The sequence below is a fragment of the Halichoerus grypus genome, chromosome 8 (genome assembly GCF_964656455.1).
Source record: "Halichoerus grypus chromosome 8, mHalGry1.hap1.1, whole genome shotgun sequence".
NCBI lineage: Eukaryota > Metazoa > Chordata > Mammalia > Carnivora > Phocidae > Halichoerus > Halichoerus grypus.
Window position 1 is genome coordinate 120,953,058 of NC_135719.1, and position 23,758 is coordinate 120,976,815.

General features: G+C 44.1%; 1 protein-coding gene and 1 non-coding gene across 4 annotated transcripts in view; one reads left to right on the forward strand and one right to left on the reverse strand.

Annotated features, from left to right (window-relative positions):
- SUSD6 (sushi domain containing 6) overlaps window positions 1–23,758 on the forward strand; it is an 88,941-nt gene that overhangs the window by 10,405 nt on the left and 54,778 nt on the right. The window contains exon 1 of one of the 3 annotated variants that reach the window (XM_078053846.1): window positions 18,242–18,330. The exons of the other annotated variants lie outside the window; for them this stretch is intronic. The gene's annotated coding sequence lies outside the window, so the exon portion shown is untranslated. Of the gene's footprint in view, window positions 1–18,241; window positions 18,331–23,758 lie in introns of those variants that run through there. 3 annotated transcript variants of the gene reach the window in all.
- LOC118545179 (U6 spliceosomal RNA) lies at window positions 19,226–19,332 on the reverse strand. The gene has a single exon (XR_004921980.1). It is a non-coding gene; the product is annotated as a U6 spliceosomal RNA (small nuclear RNA).

Sequence of the window (23,758 nt, forward strand, 5' to 3'; positions counted from 1 at the left end):
CTGAAGTTAGACTTGGTGGGAAATAGGTTTTAAGCTTTGTGCTGTGGGCTCCTGTTCTGTATATTCACGTTTTGATGGGGGTGGGGGTGGGCGCTGAGTGATTTCTACCCAGAATTGTTTCCAGAAAGTGAGAGATCCTCATCACCAAACTTAGGGAGTCAGAGTTGATGCCACCAGTTTTTCACTTTGGGATTGTACAGTACACTTCTCACCCTTACCTCTTTGGTTTTCTCTTCATCAGACTTTACAACGTTGGCCTTGCTCCCTTCTTCATAGGGGTCATGAAGTACTTACCATCTGGTAAAAAATGCAATGCAGTGTTAAAAATTACACCCATCTAAATTTGCCTAGTGGCCTGGAAGGAGTATACGTATGTATACAGATTCTTGCACTTCATAGTTTTTTCTTTTTTTTTTTTTTTTTTTTTTAATATTGTTTATTTGACAGAGAGAGAGCGCAAGAGAGGGGACACAAGCAGGGGGAGTGGGAGAGGGAGAAGCAGGCTTCCCACTGAGCAGGGAGCCCGATGTGGGGCTCAGTCCCAGGACCCTGGGATCATGACCTGAGCCGAAGGTAGACATTTAATGACTGAGCCATCCAGGCGCCCCAGCGCACTTCATAGTTTTGATGTTGTTTTTGTGTGTTTCAAATACACCCTTTTCCAAATTTGCATTTAGTGGTGGCTGGCAAACGTTGTATACCATCTTTTTTGGAATGTATACTTGCTGTAGTATTGCATCCACATTGTATAATTCCACATCAGGGTCTGAAGGGCCCTGCTATTGAGGCAATCACTTTTCAGTACTTAATACCAGTCAAGTCTGTGCACCTCTAGACGAGTCTGCTCTAGATTTCCAGCCTGCTTTCTTTTCCTTATTTGTGGCTGCCTAAAGGCCTCTAGCGAAGTACATCAAAGTGCTTCCTGTTGGCTTGGCAAAAGGAAGATCCTTGGAGGAGCTTAAAGACCTCATGGAAAGGACCCTCTTAATCTAAGCTAATAGCAAAATGAGACTCTACAGTGGAGAAGCCACCCTGGCACCCACTTTATGAAAGCCCCTCTGAAGTACAAGTTGTTCAGGCTGTTTGCCATGTTTCTGTAGTATTTATCTGGTTTTTGAAAACAGACCTGCTTAAATTAATTCTGGTTGGTGTCTGGAAGTGAGGTGGAGCTTGTGCCCACTTCAGAGTTACAGGAAGCAAGGCACAGAGGAACTGGGTCACTTGTATTAAGGCCCTATGTTGAGTTAGCCAGGGTGATGCCTGGAAGATTTGAAGGAGATACTTATAAAAGAATGAAGCTCTGGGTTTATTTCAGGCCTAATCGTGAACTTGCAGGAGCAGCTTCCGAGCACCAGGGAGAGAGGAATGGCACACTGCCTTGGAGCTGTCATCTAGGATGCCACCTTTTGGGATCCATATTGTAGGCAGTCTCTGGCCTATGTGAAGTCGTGCCTGGGCCTTATCAGAAATGAACCAGATGGTGTTTCTAGTGAAACTGGCAGCTGTTCTTGCTGACAGAATTAATTAAACATTTTTACATGTAAATGTGGAATTATGGGAAGCTTTCTTTTGGGGTTTTAGTTGCATGTGAGACTGCTGCCCTTACCTTACAGAGGCCTTTTTAAAATTTTTTTAAAATTTAAATTCAGTTAATTAACATATAGTGCATTATTAGTTGCAGAGGTAGAGGTCAGTGATTCATCAGTTGCATATAACACCCAGTGCTCATTATATCACATGCCCTCCTTAATGTCCATCACCCAGTTACCCCTTCCCCCTCCCCTCCAACAACCCTCAGTTTGTTTTCTATGATTAAGAGTCTCTTATGGGGGACACCTTGGTGGCTCAGTCACTTAAGTGTCTGTCTTTGGCTCAGGTCATGATCACAGGATCCTGGGATCGAGTCCTGCATCGGGCTCCTTGCTCAGCAGGGAGCCTGCTTTTCCTTCTGCCTGCCGCTCTCCCTGCTTGTGCTCACTCGCTCGCTCTCTGACAAATAATAAACTCTTTTTTAAAGAGTTTCTTACGGTTTTTCTCCCTCTCTGTTTTTGTCTTGTTTTATTTTTCTCTCTCTTCCCCTATGGTCCTCTGTTTTGTTTCTTAAATTCCACATATGAGTGAAATCACTTGATAATTGTCTTTCTCTGACTTACTTCGCTTAGCATAATACCCTCTAGTTCCATCCACGTCATTACAAATGGCAAGATACCATTTTTTTGATGGCTAAGTAATATTCCATTGTATACACATGTACTGCATCTTTTTTATCCATTCTTCTGTCGATGGACATCTGGGCTCTTTCCATAGTTTGGCTATTGTGGGCATTGCTGCTATAAACATTGGGGTGTAGGTGCCCCTTCGGATCACTATATTTGTATCTTTAGGAGTAGTGCAATTGGTGGGTTGTAGGGTAGCTCTCTTTTCAACAGAGGCCTTTATTTATCCTTTGCTGGCCATAAGTGACCCTCAGCTCTGTGTCTTTCTGTCCCCTCTGGTTATTTTCTTCACCAAATGGGCCATTTATAGTGGGGAGGTATAAGGTAACCAGTCTTATCTCTAGTGTAATTTGAAGGTTGCTGATGGGACCTTGTCCCAGAACGTACCTGCTACATGGTTAACCTTGGTGACTAAAATTTTCATCATTTGAGTCCCTTCCTTTGGGTTAAGACATTTGGATGTATGTAGCACATATAATACCTAGGAACAGTGACAGTCAGAGTCACGAAACCCAGGAAAGAAAGAAGAAAAATGTGGAGAGTGGGACAAGGCAGGAAGTACTGAGTATGTGCTGTGTGCCAGGTACTGTGCTAGGTGCTGTACTCTCATGGGCTTGTCTTCACTTTCTAGATCAGAAAAGCTCTAAAAAGTTAAGTACTATAAATTACTCTGTTGGAGGTAGAACCAAGGCTGGAGTGATTCCAAAGCCTGTGTTTTTCAGGGCAGATATAATATATGTGGGTTAGAAAGTTGGGGTGGAGGATGAGGTGGCGAGGGAGACAGAGAACAAATACCTGGAGAGAGGAGGTCAGGACCAGGTGGGAGCTGCAGTGGAGGGATGCATGGGAGTGGATGGTCCTGGGTGAAGGTCTGGGAAGGAGGGGTTGGTGAGCAAAAATAAACCGAAGTGGAAAGAAAAAAAGGTTGAGGTATCACTGGGGCGGGGGGAGGGGGGTGTATATACTGTTGAATGATGGCAGCTTTTCCCTCAGGGATACTCTCTCTGTAGGGTTTATTTAGGGTCTGGGAGACCAGATAGTCTCTGTATTTAGGCAGGTGGCAGTTGGCCCCACAGGAAGCCTTTTAATCCCTGGTATTTATAGACTGGCCTGTACTCTACTGAAAGGCAACTCCCATTTCATTTAGGGAAGGCAGCATTGTTTGCCTTTGAGATGCCGCGTTTATGGATCCCCATTTGGCCCAGCAGGAGGGGCTGGGTAATGCCCCGTTATATTATCCTGGTTCCCTGCTGCTTCAGAGTTGTGCACGGACACTTCGGCCGTTTACCTCTAAGTGACCTCTGGCTGCTCCCTTTCCTGCAAATGCTTCTTCTCAAAGATGAGTTGGAATCAGGACTGGGAAAGGTGGCCCTTTTGTCTCTGTGTTCAGGGTAGCCAGGAATTCCCTAGAATAATGATTCTAATTTGTTCCCTAGCTCCTTGTCACAAGGCTAGGATTGCTCTGTTGATAGCATCGCCAAACCCTATATTCAGTCCAATTCAACATTAATTTATTGATTCATGCTAGTATGTATGGGGGTGGAATACAAAGATGACTGCGACAGGTCTCCAGCTCCAAATCTAGGGGGATAATGAGTTCTTCCTTATAGCAGAAAATGCTCATACACTTTCCGTCTTGTCTGACTGTTGTGAGGACTAATTGTAGCAATAATCAATTGAGACTGCTTTGAAAAGTAGAAAGCTCTAGATTCACGTAAAATTTTCTTAACATTACAAGGTAGACTCATAATAAAAGATAATGTGTATGGAGTGCGTTCTACGTGTCAGGCACTGTTCTAAGTGCTTTATTTGTATTAGCTTATTTAATCTTCACAGCAACTTTGAAGTAGGTTGCTTATACCCATTTTATGGTTGTGAGAATTAATGCCAAATTGTATTAAAAAAAACCTTTCTAGGTTGGCATGGCTGGTAAGTAGCAGAACCAGCCTCTGTTAAGACCTTGTGGAAATCCAGGAAGAGAGGGCATCCTACCCCAAGGGGAGGCAGCAGCCAGGACTTACCCTCAGAGACTAGAAAGGAGCAGGGAAAGGTCAGCCTGGTGCCCAAGAAAGCATTAGCATTTCTACACAACTTCATTAAATTACTGAAATCGGTTCTGAACTTGGAGCCATGTTTCTTGTATAGTAATGCAATTGAAATAAATAATTTAAGCCAAGGAGGAAGGACAAAATTGGTGAGCTCACATATGTGGATGGGCATGTAACTGACAGACTAAAACACAGAGAGGCCAACCCTAAAGCAAGTACATCTTTACTCAGTTTACAAATGAGTGCAAAGACCCAGGCAACGTGCTTTGTGTTGGGACTTTTAAAGAACAAACATTAAAAAAAAAAAACAAAAATGAATTCTTCCCCTCTCAGCTTTTTTCTTTTTTTTCTTTCCTTTTTTTTTTTTTTTTTTTAAGATTTTATTTATTTATTTGACAGAGAGAGACAGCGAGAACAGGAACACAAGCAGGGGGTGTGGGAGAGGGAGAAGCAGGCTTCCCGCTGAGCAGGGAGCCCGATGCGGGGCTCGATCCCAGGACTCTGGGATCATGACCTGAGCCGAAGGCAGACGCTTAACCCACTGAGCCACCCAGGCGCCCCTCTCAGCCCTTTTCTGTTGAAGTTTCTATTAGGGATATCTGAATTTGAACACTAATACGCAGTGTATCCATCTTTGGCCGTCATTTTCCAGAGAAATCAAGCTCATTTTTGAGGCACCTTCTGGCCAGGTTATCTCAGCTGTGGAAGATTGGGAACAAACATATATGCACATCGTGGAGAGGGCAGTCTCTCCATTAGATGCAAGTCTGTAAAGAGCTCTGGGAGTTAATGTCTCTGAATTCCTGTTTCAGTCCACTCCACTCTTTCAACAGCTTTTTTAACATGCAGTGCCTGTCTCATTAGCAGTTCAGGGGAATTAGCCTTCAACATCTGATGACCTAGTTCCCAAATTTGCAGCAGCTTCAGAAGTTTCTAGAATGCCCCAAAGCAGTGTTTCTTAAAGTGTGCTTAGTTAGAATCACCTGACCCACCTTACACGTAGGGAATCAGTTCCTTTGTGGGTGGGGTCCTGGCGAATGACATGTAAAGAACTTCCTTCTGCTCAGGTTCTGAAGTAGAGCTTCGAAGCCAAGTCCAAGTCCACCTCGAGAGGGTATAGAGCTGCAAGCGGCAGTGTGAACAGTCTTCACGGCTTCCTGTTTTCTTTTATAATGAATGGGAATTTTGCCTCCTCTTCCATAATATATCCAGGATCATTTTAATATTTAAAATGAATTACGTTAATCTAATATGGATTAAATGTGAACCTCTACCGAGATTTTGTGCTTTGGGGTGAGACTGCTTAGTTTGTAAGCTTGGTGTCATGAATTGCTAACTATAATGATCTTGGGCAAGTTATTTAACTTCCCTGTGCCTTGTCTAAAAATGGAGATAGTCATAATACTTACCTTTTAAGGTTGTTGTGAGGATTAAATAAAATATTGGCTAGAAAATGCTTAGATCCATGCACAATGATTAAGCAGTCAAGTGCCAGTTAATAATAATGATGCTATTATTACTGTTCTGAGCGTCCATGTCATTGAGTCTGACCACCCCAGTTATAGAAACTATTCCTTCAGATTGACAAAACATCCCTCTCCTCCGTGACACAGCTAGGCCACAGGCTTATAAAAAGGCCTTTTGCCATCCATAAGAAGAAGCCTAAACAGAGCACTGGGAAAATGCTTTGCCATAACAGATCTTCTCAGGTCACACCCTAGTTTTATTTTAGTTGTTTGAGGTCCCTGTGTGAAGCATGACTGTGCTCGAGCTGTCAGAATCTGTCACGGGTGGGAGGGAAGTGCTTGTTTAGAAAATGTCAGAGAATCCACCAAGTTGCTTTAACCAACAAGTGTTCTTCATTCAATCTGCACTTTTCCCTGCTTTGTTCTTGTTTAACAGGGAAGAGGGCTAGATTGCACTTTCCCTTTGTAAAGTACACATCTCAAATTCATTTTCCCTGTTAACTTGTTTTTAAAAAACTTGGGAAATCTCAAGTTGTACTTATTTCTTGAAGAAAGTTTAGGAAGTGCAGGTACTAGAGTCATGGAGGGAGAAAATCACCTGCGATTTCCCTTCCACCTCTCACCCCTGTTCCCCTGTTACCATGCTCCTTCTGTCTAGGATGGTCAGGGATGGCAGAATGGCCGGCAGGGTCTTGGGAGAGAAGGGCCACATTTCTGGGAGCCAAGGTGGCCCTCCTGTGGCTCAGCCTTATAGTGGGCAGCCCCACTTTGGGACGAGCACTTGGCCACGCCCTTGTCCCCAAGTGTCCTCTCCCTTTCAGAGCAGTTATGTGGAAGTCCAGCTACTTGTTTCCACTCTGCTGTGTGTTCAGGCATTTGTGGCCTGGTTTATGTTTCTTCTGCTCTCCTGATTTTGTGCTCATTTTTCACATAGCCAGGCGCTGAGGGTTCTTGGGCCTCTTTTCTCTGTAGGAACTGGTACTGGCTCTCAGGGCGGATGCTTCTCTGTCTCATCCCTGTCTCTCACTAAATACAGCTAGGGAGGTTCTGCCTAGGAGGAGAACTCATTGTGTAAGGAGAACACTGCCTCAGGGCTTTTTAAACATAATGCTTCCTCCCCCTTTCTCTTCTTCCCAGAATAAGAGCTGCCAGTAAAATTTTAGTGCAGGACCATTGAGATATATTTATCACCATTGTGATGGACAAAGGAATTGTCAACTCTTCTCCTTATCGATCCCCTTCACCTCCTTGCAAATAGGAATTACAGGAAATCACAACTAGCTTAAAAGACCGTGGGCAGATGGGAAGATGGAATGTGTAACCCCCATTCCCAGAAATAGGAGAATGGCTGAGCTGATTGACCTTAGCATTTGGCGGTCAGGAGGAGGGTGAAAGCCTGGCTTGAAATAATGTCACCATCTGGGAGTTGAAACCCAGGTCTTCCTGCTCTCTGACTTCTTTGTCATAATGATTCCCCTCTCTGATCCCCTCCTTTCTAGTCGGTAACCAGCCCCTGCCAATTCTTACTTCTGTAGGTTTTTGTCGCCACTATCGTGACCAGACCTGATCATCATCCTGTCTAACCTCTTAGGCTGCTTTGGTCTCTCTTGCCAGGTTCATCTCCCAAGAACATTGTTCTTATCTCATGAGATTAGGTAAGAGAATGAAGCCCTGCGTGTGTGGGAGGTGGTATTAACCATCCCTTTCCATGATGGCAGTGCCTTTTGAGGGCAAGGACTAAGTATTCTGGTGCCCCTTACATAGTAGGCTTTTAATAAATACTCGTTCGGTTGGCTTAGGTCGTGTTTCTTGCTCAAGAACGTTCATTGGCTCCTACTGCCTACTCATCAAGGCAGAATTTCTCTGCCTGTTTTTCATGGCTGTACAAACTGGCTTTACTATAAGTATCCAGTTGAATACTTAATACTTTGTGGAATAACTGGAGTCTGCAAGGGATAGATATAGGGAAGCTCTAAGAATTGTCCCATGCCCTGGAGAATCTCAAATGGGATTTTTTTCTTTCTGTTTTTCTCTGATTCTTGGCCTCTTTCCCTCTTTTCCCCACCTCCTCCTCCTCCACCCCCCAATTTATATCTTGCTTACTTCAGCCTTCCAGCCTGAGAAATTCCTTCTTTCTCCATACTTAGTCAGCTCTCAGATCTCCCTCCCTCCCTCCCTTAAGGTCAGATATCCCTCCCTCCCTCTCTCCCTTCCTCCCTCCCTCCCTTCCTTCCTTCTTTCCTTCCTTTCTCTTTTTTTAAGATTTATTTATTTTTAGAGAGTGTGCACCTGCGCAGGAGAGGCAAAAGGAGAGAAACAGACTCCCTGCTGAGTGCGGAACCCCATGCGGGGCTCAGGGCTCCATGTCATGATCCTGAGCTCTTGACCTGTGCCGAAGTCTAAGAGTTGGACACTTAACTGACTGAGCCACCCAGGCACCCCTCCCTTCCTTCCTTCCTCTTAAGGTCCTCTTTGACTGTCTTGGTTCAGACCCTTCCTGGTTTTTGTTTTCATTATTTTGTCCTTTACTTACAAGTAGCTACTGCTTGTTCTTTCTTATTTTCTAATTATTCATACCTCATGATTTAGCATTTTATTGCACCCACATGGAATACTGAAATAGATACTCCTGCCTTATTGTGTGCCTTGATTGTTTGCTGTCTGGGTTTGCAGCCTCCCCAGCTACCCTGAAGGTGGGGTGGGACCTGTGTCTTCTGTGCATTTTGCAAGCTATAGATAAAGGACTGACGGGAGATGATGCTGCATGGGGTAGACAGAGGTGACCCATTAGAGGTGAAAGGTGATCTGACAGTGCTTTGAGAGTGTAGTTCCTAGCAGAATTCTGCAGGGTCTGGAGCAGAATAGGGACTGGAGGCCCAAAGACCATCCAGGAGAAGTTCTAGGGCTCTGGAAACCAAGACCTGGAAGGGTCAGGCTTGTCACCCAAGAGTTTGTCTCATTCTGAGATTCCTACATTCTCATTTCCATGGTTCACATGGAAAATGTGCTCATACTAGAAGGTTACCAGGGTTCTTGGGGAATTGTGAGGCCAGATGCCTGTGTAGTGAATCTTCCCAAAAGGAGGATGAAAGGTGCCTGGTCAATAGGGAAGCTTATAGCTTAAAAAAACAGACAATTTGGGGCAACAGTGAGCAGACCTGTTGGACTCAGGATTTGATTTATTTGTGTTAATGGCATTTGTATTGATTGAGAAATTTGGGGGTATGAATGTATTCTGCAAATACAAGCATTCTCTTTTTTTGCTTTGTCACTGATGGGGCTTATAGCTTATGTTGCATTTTCCCTTCTAACAATAGAATCTTACATGAAATTAAAAGCAGTGTCTTCCTTTTCTGACTTCGGCAGAATTTTAAGCATCGTGCCTACCCTCTCCTCAATCCCCTTCTATTTCTCAGACCCACCTAGGACTGTGTAACAGGTTAGTTACTAATATGGCTGTGGGCTGGGACCAGTTTTAGCCAGCTGAATTCCCTGCAATCCAGTTTAAGTCTATGGGGCACTTCTAAACTTACTGGAATTCGAGGTAGGAAGTGTGGTTGCAAAGGCAAAGCCATTTAATTGTAGCTTATATGAAAATAAAACCAGCTTGAATTTTCTTCTCACAAACTTTCTGTGAAACACCTCTTTAGATCTTTTATTTTTGGCAAATGGGTTTCGAGGTGGCAGCCTCATTACTGTTGGATGGAGGGGTATAATAAGCCAGTGGGTGATTTCCCAGAATTCTGAGCCTTTGAAAAATGCTGTTCTTTTTGGAAAGTAATAAGTGCAGAAGCCAGGCTGCATGTTTCCGATTTATTCCTTCTTCTTATCCTGTGCTCAGCTAGTAAATACTGTGGTCTCAGTCTGCCTAAAAACAATGGCTTATATTTGCTTAAATTTCTATAACAGTTTAGAAATGAAATTTAGCCCTTTGATGATGATAATGGCGATGATGGTGATGATGATGATAGGCACTAAGTAGCAGATACATTGAGTTGTGAGCTAGTTCTTTCCAAGTCTCCTGGGAAGAAAATCACTAACTTACTATATGTGAAGGTCATGGTGTTGAGTAGAGGAAGAAACAGCCTTGAGTATAGAGAAATCATCTGCCCAAAGGTTATACTTGAGAGAAGTACTTTGAATGAAGTGTGTTTTCTGTTTGGATTGGGTGTGTTGTTCTTTTGAGAATGCTTTTTACAATGGTATAATGGTTCCTCTGAAACTCATAGCAGGATTCTTTTTCTACCCTCTCCTGTATTTACAGCTGCTTTTTCCCTAGGGGAGCATTCATCTGTTTTAAAAAGCAGAGAGAGAAAACAAGAAGTTCTGTCAGTGATGTTTGGAAATGAACTGCATTTGTCTTTCAGGAAGGCAAGTTCTTAAGGTTTGTTGTTTGGATGAAAGAAAAGGAAGTCTGGCTATAGTGTTATCCCCCAGCGCGCGAGCGTGCGCGCACGCACACACACACACACACACACACACACACACCCCCCCCCTCTCCACCCAGAGGTTCACACACACACACACACACACACACACACACACCCTCTCCACCCAGAGGTTCCTTGTGGCAGATATGAAGGAATTTAGGACGCAAGGTACCCATTATGGTCCCTTTGTTGTATTAGACCAAACATTGCTTTTCAGCCCCTGAGTAAGTCTGGCACTGGCACTCAAGGCCAGGATTGTACTTGGATATGAGGTCAGAGGTGGTATCCAAGGGCATTTGGGACAGGAAAGAATTCTGATCTTGAGGATGTTTTCATCATACTGATGCTTTAAGGCCTTGGAGCAGAGGTTTGCCAGGCATCTAAATGAGGTTAGTAAATGGGCTTAACTCTAGTGCCCCTTAGCCTCTTTCCACAGTTTCCACCAGCTAGCTGGTTGTTGGCATGCATCTTTGTTTTGTTATGAGAAGAGGAGGAATTCTGCTTTGCAGTTGAGTAACTGTGCCTTCTATTCAGATTCTATAGCGGGTTACACTCGCAAAGCTAATGAGTACTTCCAGGGTGCACACACGGATCCAGAGTGGGTGGGTGGCAGGCTGGAGGCTGAGGGACCTTCATAGAGCAAGTGCTGTTGAAGGCAGATATGACACTAAGGGCAGCTGTGCCCTGAAGTTCCAGTGGCTTGGCCCCCTGGCTGCTGGCCCATCCCCCAAGGCGAGGCCAACTGAGGCCTTCAGCTTCTCTAAAATGACTGCTTCCCACAGCTCGTTTAGTATGATCAGCCAGATGAGGGGTGGGCTTCCTGGGGAAAAGGGTAGGAGAGTCTTAATTAAGCTTGCCTGGTTTGGCAGTCACTCAGACTCATCTCCTGTTTCTGTGTTGACTGATTGTCCCCTCCAGTTTTCTGAACAGCCCTCCTTCATTTCCAAGGGGGGGCCCATTTTTGCTAAACCTTCCCTCAAAAACAAACAAACAAAAACTCCACAAAAACTACAACCTACCTTGATTATTGCTGTGTGTGCCTTCTGCCTCTTTTCCAGCAGAGGCAGGTAGCCACTCTTGCTTTTTCATGAGTTGCTACTGCCACGCTGGAGTTCCTGGAGGCTGATGCTGTGGAACTTCCTCCTCCGGCAGAGGCCTGGACATGAGCCGAGCCTTGGGTGCTCCGAATGGACAGAGCACAGTGGAGAACAGTGCTGGGGCTGGCACTAGGTCTGATGGAGCTCAGTGGTTGGATTCTGATTGGGGGATATTTGAGGGCACTCTGCTTAAGTGAAGAGGTAGGAGAACTGAGTTCTGCTTCAGCCACCAGCAAGCCATGTCCCTGGGCAAGTCATGGCCCCTTTCTGGACCTCAGTTCCCCTCCTAAAATGGATAGATTGGACTTTACAAGATGACCCCAAGACCCCAGGTTCCTTTAGACAGTAATGTGTTAGGATCCCCACACAGACCCATGAGTCTGCTCCTGGTCAGGGTGACCAGAGGCCAAAAAGGCAGAAAAACTTGCACTTCCCAGTTCTCTTTTGCCTCCAGGCTTTTGCACATGCTGTTCCTCTCCCTGGAGTGCCCCTTCTTACAGTCAGTGTCAGTTTAGACCACTGTTTGCCCCTGTACTGGTGGGGTGCCCCTGCTCTGTGCTTCCATATCCCTCGGTGCTCAGCACTTATCCCACTGTGTTAATGTCTGTTTCCTTGGCTTCCTGAGGACAGAGACCCTGTGCTGTCACCACTGCACTCCCAGGAGGCCGGTGCGGTGCCTGGAATGTGGTATGTGCACGCAAATGCCGAATGATTAAATGACCCCTCCTGGGCCAGCACACCCAGTGCTCTCAGGGAGCTGTTCTGGCTTTTCCCCACCTTACCAAGCCCTCTTTCTGATGAGCTGTGTGTGGGTGCAGGAGAACCTTGGATAATGCTGAGAGTTGTTTTCTAGGTTCATCTCAGTGTGGCAAAGCATTAAGTGATGTTGCCACCCCGCCCTGGGGGTGCTCTTTCTCGGTGTTGCTTTGACCTGGGATGGATCTGGACTTTGCCCTGCTCTTCCCCATCTGCGGCCCTGATGGTGGGGCAGGCAGGCACGTGCAGATTGCTGTTGCTGCCAGCTGCCTGGGGCTGGACCATCTGCTGCTGGTGACAGTGGGTAGGGTGAGGGGTGAGCAGCAACCTAATCTCCTTCACTGCGCGGACTACTCAGCAGAGTCCAGCCCCCTTTCTCCCCACATTTTGTCTTCTGTTCCAGTGCTCTGTTATGCTACTCTTCATTGAGGTCTTGCTTTTGTTCCAGCTGCTGCCCCCCACCACTGTGCTAGGAGAACCCTTGCTGCGTTTTTGTTTACTCTGTGTGTGTGCCTTGCCCTTTAGCCCGAGCCCCCAAGAATCTTTATGTAATGTAAGACAGCCGCAGCAAAAAGAAAAAAGCAAAAAAAGCAAAAAACAAACTTTAGAAATGAAACCTTGGACCCCTGTTGGTCTCTGTTCAGATGTAAATGATGAGACTCTTCCCATCAGAGTTTGTACCTTTGGGTTCACCCCCCCATTTTCTGTCCCTCCTCCCAGGGAATCTTTGAACAGTGGGGGTGGGCTGAGTCACCTACAAAAGCTCTAATTTTGCTTGTGTTTTAAGTCTTGCCTCTTTCTGGCCTTGTGTGGACGTAGGAAAGAGGCAAGTGGAAAGAAAGTAACCTGTCCCTGTCACTCTTGATGACTCTGGGTTTGGAGGTTTTGAGCTGGGGGTGGGGGTGTGTGTGTGTACGTACGTCCACATGTGCACAAGCTGCACCAGGAGGTGGGATTAGGGGGAATGTAGACAGAGTCTTAAAGTCATCTTTACCAAGTGAAGAGGTGACAGTGCAGAGAACAGAAGGGCAGCATACTCTAAGCTAGGACTTCTCGAACTTGAACAAGCATAGGAATCACCTGCGGAATTTTATTACAATGCAGATTGTGAATCAGGAGATCAGGGATGGAGGCTGAGATTCCAGCAAGTTTGTAATAAGCTCCCAGCTGATTGCCCGTGCTGCTGTTCAATGACCCATAGTTTGAATAGTAAGTCTACCTCCTACCCCTCCTCCTCCTCTTAACACCGATTAAAAAGATTGACCTGCAGAGGGCAGGAGGGAGGCTAGTAAAGGACTTTACATAGTTTAAACCTGAGGGCCTGGGCTGGCCTTTCAGCCACTGTTTAGAGCCCTTTCCCATGGCCCTTGCTCGTGCCTGAGTTCCTGGCTTCTCTGGAGCTCCCCTTGGCCCAGTTTGGTTCCCACAATATAAGAACCTCTGTCCTTCAGATGGTGGGTGTGCATACTCACAGTTAAGACTGGATCTTTCCCCTTTCTCTTTGGCTTATTGTAAATAGATAAGGCCAAACCTAGCATTTCAAATAGAACTTTTAGAACTGGAGGAACTCTTAAATTATCTTTTCCAATCCCTCTGTTTTACTGAGGAGGAAATGGGCCCAGAAAAGTTTTGTGACATGTTCAGAATTAGCTAGTGGCAGAGCTGTAGTTAAAAGCCAGGTGTCTGAACTCCCAAGCTCCTCTGAGGGACTCTGAGCCCGAGTTAGGGACTATGGGAGGATCAAAGTATTGTTCTGGGGACAGGTGTTAGGACAAGAGGCTTTCTAGCGGTGTGAGGGAATTTTACACTATTATACACAACTAAGGTAGAACTACTGGCATCTGTTACAACTCAGCATTCATTCACTTATGCCAGGGTTTTCACCTGCAGCACTGTTGACATTTGGGGCCAAATAATTCTTTGTTACGAATTCTTTGTTTTCTTGAATTCTTTGTGAAACATCATAGGATGTTTAGTGGCCTCCCTGGCCTTTACCCACTAGCTGTCAGTAGCATCGCCTCCCCCGAAGTTAGAACAATCAAAAATACCTCTAGATGTTGTCAGATACCATGGGAGGGGGCTAAAATTGCCCCCAGTTTAGAACCTCTAGTTCAGGCAACAAGTATTTTTGGAAGGAGGGTCCCTCTTGGGCACCTACACTGGGGTTTTTATGGTGTTTGTTTGTTTGTTTGTTTGTTTGTTTGTTTTGACTGTATGTTGGTCTCAGGGTTACAAAGGGCATTTACAGTTTAGTTTACAGTTTAGTGGGGGAGACCAGACCAGCCAATGCATGGGACAGATAAATTGCCATCTTTTTTTTTATTTTATTTTATTTTTTTTTAAAGATTTTGTTTATTTATTTGACAGAGAGAGACATAGCGAGAGCAGGAACACAAGCAGGGGGAGCGGGAGAGGGAGAAGCAGGCTTCCCGCTGAGCAGGGAGCCCGATGTGGGACTCGATCCCAGGACCCTGGGATCATGACCTGAGCCGAAGGCAGACGCTTAACGACTGAGCCACGCAGGCGCCCAGATAAATTGCCATCTTAATAGTCCTTCCAGGATGCAGAGCTGCAGGCTGGACTCTAAAGAATGTGGTGCCAGCCCAGGGTACTTAATGAGGAGATTCTGCTGCCCTGGGCTGGATTGCATAGCTTAAGAATTGAGTAACTCTCATTCATATCTTTATTCTTACCTGCTTCTGCTCAAGCAGCGCTCTTCATTCTGGAAAAACATTTCATCTGAATCTGTAGAGGCCAGTCAGGCACATTAACCAGCAGATACGTATACCTGAAGGCCAGCGCCTACTCAGGCCTGATGCTGGTAAGGCTAACTCGTTCCTTAATGAGACTTACTTCTTATTTCTAACTTGATTTTCTTTTGCTATGGGGTGAATCCTCTGATGGACCTTTCTTGTCTCTTTACCATTGTGTTAAGCAATATTGATATAAGTCTACATAAGAACTACAGACTTTAATGTTCTGAATATGTAGGTATAAAACATGGTTAAGTGCCCCTCTGTGTGAACCTAAGAAAGGGTCTTTACCTCTTTTCATTCTTCATAGGATACTGTACTTAGAAATGTTTTTAAGGCCGCTAAGCACTTCCTCCCTCCATCTTATGCTCAACACAGGCCTCCATGAAAAATGTTACTTCAGAGCACAAAAAGCATTAGTGATGGGAACTTCATAGTTTTGTCAATTTTTCCTTAACCAGTGCCAGACTGTCGTTTTTCCCATTACTTCAGCATGATGCTCCATTGCCTCCTGGGTTGCATTGTTTCTGATAATAAACCTGCTATAATCCTTTGCTCTTTTGAAGGCAGTATGTCTCTCCTTACCCCTACTTGTTGCGGCTGCTTTTAACATTGTCTCTATCACTTGTTTTCAGCATTTTGACTATGGTGGGCCTTGTGTTTTCTTTTTGTCCTTCTTGGGGTTTGATGAGCTCTTGAGTCTGTGGGTTTATAGTTTTCATCAAACTTGGAAGATTTTCTGCCATTATTTCTTGAAAAATGTTTTTGTGTCTACCTACCCCACCCCAACACACACACACACACACGTTATGTGTATATATTATATATATATATGTATGTATGTTAGGCTGCCTGATAGTGTCCCACTGTTGACTGATGTTCTGTGTATATCATTTTGGATAGTTTTTGCTCTGTTTTCGAGTTCATGATTTTCTTCTTCTACAGTGTCTAATCTGTTAATGCTATCCTATATATTTTTCCTTAAGATATTTATATTTTTCCTTCTAGAAGTTCAATTTGGGTCTTTATTATCTCTTCCATTTCTATTGTCATCATGCTCATGCCTTCCTCTATCTCTTGAACACATGGAGTATATTTATAATAGGTTTTAACATCCTTGTCCACTAATTCTATCATTGGGTCAATTTTATGCCTATTTCTATTGTTTCATTATTCTAGTTATGGTCATAGTTTTCTGCCTCTTTGCGTTCCTCTTAATTTTTTTTTTTTTTATTTGAACCTAAATATAGTGAGTTTTGTTTTTCTGGGTGCTGGAACTTTTTGTATTCCTTTCAATACTTTTGGGCTTTGTTCTCAGAAGCAATTCAGTTACTTGGAATTTGTTCGATCCTTTCATTTCAAGGCTTGTTTTCTCGCTTTGTTAGGGTGGGTCCAGAACAGCCTTTAGTCTAGGGCTGGGATGGTCCCACTACTAAGGCCAAATCCTTCTGAAGATTGCATCTGATGCCCTGTGTATTAGGAGATTTTTCCACTTTGGCCAATGGAACATGAATATTTCTGGCTCTGTGTGAACTCTGGGGGTTTGCCACCTACTTCTTTCCGTTCATTCTTTCCCTAGCATTGCTAATTTCCTCACACATATGCACAGATGAGTACTCAGCCAAAGGCTCAAGGGGATCTCTCTACAGATCTCTGGGGCTTTTTCTCTTTGTGGCTTCTTTTCAGTTATTTTGCCCTGTAAATTCTAGCCATGTTCGTCTCCCCAAATTCCCAACTCTGTCTCTGACTCAGTGAGATTGTTGAATTCTTTCAGATTTCTCCTCTCTACTCTGAATCCTGGAGGTAGGGCACTAGTAGGGTTCACTGCATTGCCTTCCCTTTACTCAAGGATCACTGCCATGTGCTGCCTATCGTTGAATGTCTGAAAACTATTATTTCATATGTTATATCTGACTTTCTAGTTGTTTAAGGAGAGAAAATAAATCTAGTCCCTGTTATTCCATCATGACTGGAGGTAGAAGTCCCTCAGATTGTCACCTCAGACCAATTTTTAACCTTGGATGTCTTTTTCCTCCTGTGTTCACTTGTTGAAAAATGGATCCATTGAGACAGATTTTGAGAATTCAACCAGATTCGGGTCATGTCAATTTGCCACACATTTATTGGACACCTGTGTCCGAAAAAATAGCATGGTTCAGTACCATGCTATACATGCTACAATCTGTAATTTTACCTGTATTTTAATGCTGCACTTTCTTACCAGAAGGCTGGGTGTGTGCTTCTAGGTGTTATCCTGACATGAACATGCACATATACACACACTTTGAGTCTCCTCCTTGTACCTCCTGACCACGTTCCCATTTAACCTGGGCAGCTAACTGAACTAATAGGCACAGTGGATGAACAAAGAGCAGGGGCCCAGCTGCCTGTGCATGAGTTAGGTCCAGATAGCCGTATGTGGGGAGGGGAGGAGCGTTAACTCACTTTGTGCAGTGGCCCTTCCACCTTACCTAGTCTGCCTCTGTGCCGGATACTATAATAAACTCTTCAAAAATGTGTAAGTCATGGATTCTGAAATTCTGCGAAACAGGTATTGTTACCCCCATGGTATATGTGACAAAACAGAGGCTCACAGCAGTTAAAACAGTACACCTGGGACTTGTAAGAAGTGAGAGGCAGAATCAGGATTTGAGGTTCCTTTTGTGTAACTTTAAAACCCACATTGAATGATCCTGTAAGTAACAGTTTCATTTCTCTCTTCTGGGATCCAGCTTACTTCCATGTTTTGTCTTCAGCATTTTGGCTATATATCAGCCATGTGTTTTCACTTTCTACCTCATATTGTAGTTATTTCTATATGTGTCTTATCTCCCCCAGTAGACTGTAATCTCTTGTAGGGTATATGCTTTTCTCCATCCTTGTACCTTTCATAGAATCTAGAATATGTAGGTGCCCGATGTAGGTGTTGAATGAAGTCAGTAAGTTCCTTAAAGATATTTGTGAGGAATGGGTCCAGATGCCTTGTCTGGAGGGAAATACCAGATTCCCTCATTAATTAATGATGTTTCTTTCTCATCTGCTGTGTTTATCATAATCCCTCTTACCATCTTCCAGGGTGTAACCTGGACTTTATGAAGTTCTTTGTTTGGTACCTCTGCCTGAACTTTGACTAATTTGAGGTAACTTTTAGAGTGTGTGTTTGGAGATTTAAGGGAATATCTGTTGTGAATTAGATTCCTTTCTTCTCAGGTCCTGATTTAGAGCCCCACATCTGGAGAACCAAATATGATTGGAGCTAGAACTGGAGCTTGTAGGCCTTGGTGGAGAGTATAAGTGGAGGCAGAGGCGTGGGAAGGAACAATAGGCAAGTTCCTGTTTCTTGTTTTTGCTTGGGGCCTCATAGTACAATCTTGACAGCTTACAGGAAGTTTGGGTAATTTGTGAGGGAGAGGACAGGAAGAGTCATGGTTTGGTTATAGATTCAGAGGCTTCTTGGAATTTACGCAAGATGGAGGAGAACACTTGGAACCAGAAGACAGTGTCTTGTTTGGCTTAAGTGCATACCTGATTGGGGCTGCTGCTATTAAGCTTCAGGAGATGGAGGTAAAGAACATGCTCCTAGAATCCTGAGCCTGAACCAGAACCTCAGAGGAAAATAGGTAGACATTTGAGTAGAAAGGAGGAAAATGGCAGGAAGTGGGACCATATTCATGGAGAATTTTAAGGCCTGAGAGACACGAGGAAAGGTCATTTCTGGCCCTGCTGCTAGGTTGACTGTTTCTTTCCACTCATGAATCTTACAGATGTAGCAATTTTGGGGTAGGGGTGATGGGATGGAGAGGCTTTTTTGTTGCTGTTGAACACGAAGGAAGCAGGTAGCTCTTTTGATATTCCTCCCCAGCTTCTCCCTAGTTTGGCCAACCACAGCATGTGTGGGAGTGTCAGTTCAGAGTGACTCTCCAAGCTATCTGGGCAGTTCAGGAATCTTAACTAAAATCCTTGGGTTAACTGAGTAGGCACAGCTTGTAAGATACGATTTCCTTCTAGCCACCCTCCAGTCTTTCTTCTCCCTTCTTTTCCAACCCCCTGCCCCCAATAGTTTTGCCTTTATTGTGTCTACTTTCTCACTTTGAATTCATGTTAAGATCAATATGATCTACCCTCACCACTCAAATGAAACTGCTCTTGATGACGTCATTAATGGTCCCGTGACCAGAGCAGTCTTCATCTTACTGGACCTTCACTGCCAACTCCCCCTACATCCTCCTTCACTGTCTCTGTCCCTCCCTTAACATTTATAATGCACAGGGCCTGGTTTCCTCGTACTTTTTGGAGTGTCTTTCATGGGCTCTCCTTCCTTGACATGCTCCTTTAAAAAGTTATTGCTCTTCCCAGGATTCTGTCCGTGACTTTCTTCTCTTCTCACTCTAACTCTCTTAGGTGAGTCCATCTATTCTGCATGATTTCGAAAAGCCATCACTTATAGGCTGCTAACTCCAAGCTCAAAGTGCTCTGCAGAATTTCATACTCATTTCTTATGCAGGGGCCATGCTAATCTTCTCTGGATTGTTCCAGTTTTAATATATGTGCTGCCAAAGCGAGCACCATACTCATTTCTAATTTGCCTGCTAGACCTTTCTACCTGAATATCCTTGAAGTAACTACAATTCAACATGTCCAAGAATAACCTGAACTCAGTTTATTACATTCTTCACTAAAATCTGCTTGTCCACCTGTGTTCTTTCTCTCCTTTGGTAGCTTTCACCATTTACCCTGTCACTTAGGCCAGAAACCTCGGCGCCACCCTCTATTGTTTTCACTCATCCCATCCTATTAGTTTTTGGCATCTTCTACAGCATTTGGCACATCATGGACATCAAATGAATAAATAAGAGGAAAAGTTTATTAATTTCATCTGAATTTAATTATGGTTTAGCTAGCACTTTGGTTTTGATAAAATTGAATACCTAGGGTTTTACTGTGACTTTTAGGAAGGGCATTTGCTTTTGGCCACATTCATATTATATTAAAGGGAGGCCAGTTTTTTATTTAAAACAGGAACACTTGGTAGAGGGATTAGTCATTATTAGAAATGAATGGATTAGGGGCACCTGGGTGGCTCAGTTGGTTGGGCATCTGCCTTTGGCACAGGTCATGATCCCAGGGTCCTGGGATCGAGTTCCGCGTAGGGCTCCTTGCTCAGCGGGGAGCCTGCTTTTCCCTCTGCGTGCTGTTCCCCCTGCTTGTGCTCGCACTCTCTCTCTCTGTCAAATAAATAAAATCTTAAAAAAAAAAAAAAAGGAAATGAATGGATTGGATTGGCCACTGTGCTATCTTTTAGGGCTGCTCTAAGGAGCTGCTGACAGTTAAAAAAGAGGTGGGTGAAGTCAGAATGTTCTGGCCCAGAGGGCCTTGTCCTTGGTGTTCATGGGAGTAGAAGCAGTGTGTCATGGGTGAACTTGCCACATGCTGTGGGTTTAATGCAGGAATAGGGAAGACATTTCCATTGGGGAGGGTAATATGCCCCTTTTTATTCACTGATGGATTTCCTAATCGTATCCTAGTGTTTGTGACATAAATGCTGAGGAGGTGTTTGTAACTGTCATGTTTTGCCAAGTTTATTTTCCTTCCTTTCTGTCTAGTCCCTTAAAAAAAAAAGGAGATGGTGACTTAAAATCATAGGATTTTGGAGCCAGAGAAACTCTAAAGGGAGTGGTCATCTAGCTCAACCCTTACATATTCAGAAAATAATGATAATAATAATGATAGGTGGTAATAATTCGAATACCTACCATGTTCGATGACTCATTAAATGCCAGGTGTTATGTTAAGTGCTTTGTATGTGTTTCCCAGTATAATACTTACCCATGAGATAGCTATTATTGGTGCTATTTTATAGATAAGGAAACTGAGGTCCAGAACGATTGGATAACTGCATTGGAGTTAGGTATGCTGAAGCAGCTATTGTGCAGAAAGATGAATTATCTTGCTTGCTCAAGGTCAGGTTTTCCAGTTAGAGGCAGAACATGAGTAGAATCCAGATCTCCTGACCCCAAACTCAGCATATATTTTTGTTTTGAGCTGAGAATTCATTCTTTGTGGTCATTTGTGTCTCATTTCTTGCTCAATCCCTTTTAATTTTAGTGAAATTGAATGAAGTAGAGGAAAGGGTGGTTTAGAGTTGGGGTTTGGGTGAGTTTTTTAAAGTTTATTTTTAAATAGGCAGCCTTCCCAGACTGACTGGGAATGTAGCAGAAGGCCTGAGAACCAGGAAGTGACACAGACCTGTTTATACCATCCCATTTGGGGGCCTTTGGGAAGCCTCCACAGAGATGGTAAAAAGTAAACATAAGTGCATTAGCCAGTTCTCTTGGGTTTGCTATTTTTGACCTGGAGGAGGTGTTTCCTGCACAGCTATGAGTATTTTGGAAACCAAAACCTAGCACCTAAACATCTTGATTGAAGGTATATAGATAGATATTTATTTCTCATTACCAGACACAGCATTCAGCGGGGTCTGGCAGACAAAATTACCACCTTTTTTTTTGGTCTCTTTCTCTCTGCCATCCTTTTGGTGAATTGCTTTTCTACATTTCTTTTTCTTTCTTTGTAATTAGCACTATGCATGCAAATCTGTCCTGAGAGCTCACTAGGTATGTGCATGATTTTCAAGGTCCAGTTCAACCTTTCTCTTTCACCTCTCCCTAGTCCTACTCAGCAGTCTTTGTTCCTATCTCCTCTGCATTCTCATAGCACTTCAAACAAACAAACAAACAAACAACCCTTTTATTGGACCCTCCTAACACGTTCATGGTGTTATATAAACATAGAATTCCTTGCACGTAGACTGTGAATTCCTTGAGAGTAAGGAATTCATGTGTGCGCCACACTTCATCTCTGTGATCACCCAAGCCTTGCGCTGAAGACAGCCAGTAAATATTTGCTGAATTGCAGTATAGTCACAGCAAACACAGAGCCCTAAGAAGTCAGATTTAGCAAATCAGCTTCCCAGACTTTATTTGCCCAGTGGGTATTGAAGCCTGCTCCACTCAACTCTGATGGGAACCAAGCAGAGGGGTGTGATGACACATAGATATATTTCTGGGGTCTAGGAGCCAATTATAGCCCCTTCTGCCAGGCACGTGTTTTGCTACCTGGCCCAAACTTCAGGATTCATGCCCCTTTCCTCTCCTGTTTTATGTCTGCTGTGACTTTGCTTTCTTGTATTTCCTACACAAATTATGTCTTTTGGGTTTATCTCTTTTCCCCTTCAGTGAACAAGTAAATGTCGAGCACTTTGGGGTGTAGAACGAGGCAGAGTTGGTGGTCTCTGCAGGAATTTACTACATGCAGTAAATGCAGCATACAACAGTTAAGTAACCGTGAGCAGGCCCTAGGGAGGGATATGATTGGTTGTCACATTCATGGTCCAGGCAGTAATGCTTTGGATTCAGAAGGGCCTTCCATGGTTGTGGGCTGAATTGATGAGTTTTCTCAGAAGAGATGCAACTAAACTTGACCTTGTATTTGGAAAACATAAGATCAGGAAGCCCTTTGCAGTAGGAAAACAGGAGGAGAATAGATTTCGGCCCCTTGGATTTGATTTATCTGTGAAATGGGGGTAATGGCACCTATTTAATGAGGTAATGAGTGTGTGTGTGTGTGTGTATACACATATATGTAACAAACATGTAAGCTCTGTGCCTCATCCTTCCCTACAACATGTTCAGACTGGAAAACCTCCTAGGTCCCCCTGGATACAAGTATTGCCTTAGTATAGTCACATACATAATTATTTAATTTGGGGGGAGGGAATGCTAAGTTCCTTTAAAAATATATTTTTAGAACGTCATGGGGGAGAACCTTGGAGGTTCACTGACTGTGTTTTGAGCCTAGTTTCAGGGCATATGTTTCTAGCCCAGCTGAAACAGTGCCCTTTGGGAATCCGGTGGGTGCTCAATTATAGCCTTTTAGAGCAGGAAGGGGCCTTAGCCAACGTTAATTTGAGTGCCCACTGTCCCATACGCCATCCTGCATCCTTCACGTTTATCTCATTTCTGCCTCACAACAACCCAATGAAGTGTGGGTATCCAGTTTATAGATGGGAACTGAAAATAATTTGCTCTGGACTACCTAATACTATCCAAGGAGAGCAGAGATTTTGGCCCAGTCTGCTAGAATCTTTCCACGATCCCAGCCTCCCTGAGAAGCCTTAGTTGAACTGTTTCATTTTACTGATGAGGAAACAGAGGCATAGGGAGGCGGTGTGATTTGTCCTAGTTCAGCCCATCAGTCATTGGTGAAGCTGGGACTAGAGAAGAAGTGGTTTCCTGCCTTCAGGGTTGGAAATTTACAGCCTGAGCCAAGTTCCTGCTCACAGCCACTCTGCCTTCATTCTCCTTTTTTCTGTCCTGTCTTGAGTCTGTGTTGTTTTGTTCTTCTGTCCTCTCTTGAGTCTTTTCTTTCTGGGCCCCTACAGCTCTGCAGTGATCTGTGTGCATGCGTGCGCGTGTGCGCGCACACACGGACAGAGGCTGGGGTTTTTTTGTTAGAAGTTTGTTATTTTTGGAAAGCACTTTAGGAACACTGTGTATGGATGGCCTATACAAATGTGCTGATGGATTGATTAAGCTCTAAATGGGAAAATGGAGTTTCCTGAGTTTGCTGCAGTGCAGAGGGAGATGGATGCTGAGATGGGTCTTGGGAGATGAAGGGGGAGAGGACTGCTCATGCAGAACAAAGAGGATGGATTTAACATTTCTTCCTTCCAGTTAGAACTTTTGTTGACTTATGTTTTCAGAGGAAATATTTCTGGGCCCCTCCTATTCCCTAGAAGACATTCCAGATTCTTTAGAACTGAAAGGGCATTTGGGGATCATCCAGGCCCACCCCCTGAGGACCAGGAAGAATAATTTACTTGCCTGAGGTCAGTCCACTGTTGGTTGGTGGAGCCGGGACTTAGAGCTGTCCTGTGCATTTAGGTCCATGCTGCAGTCATCCTGCTGTTAGGTTTTAGAAGAGATGTTGGAGA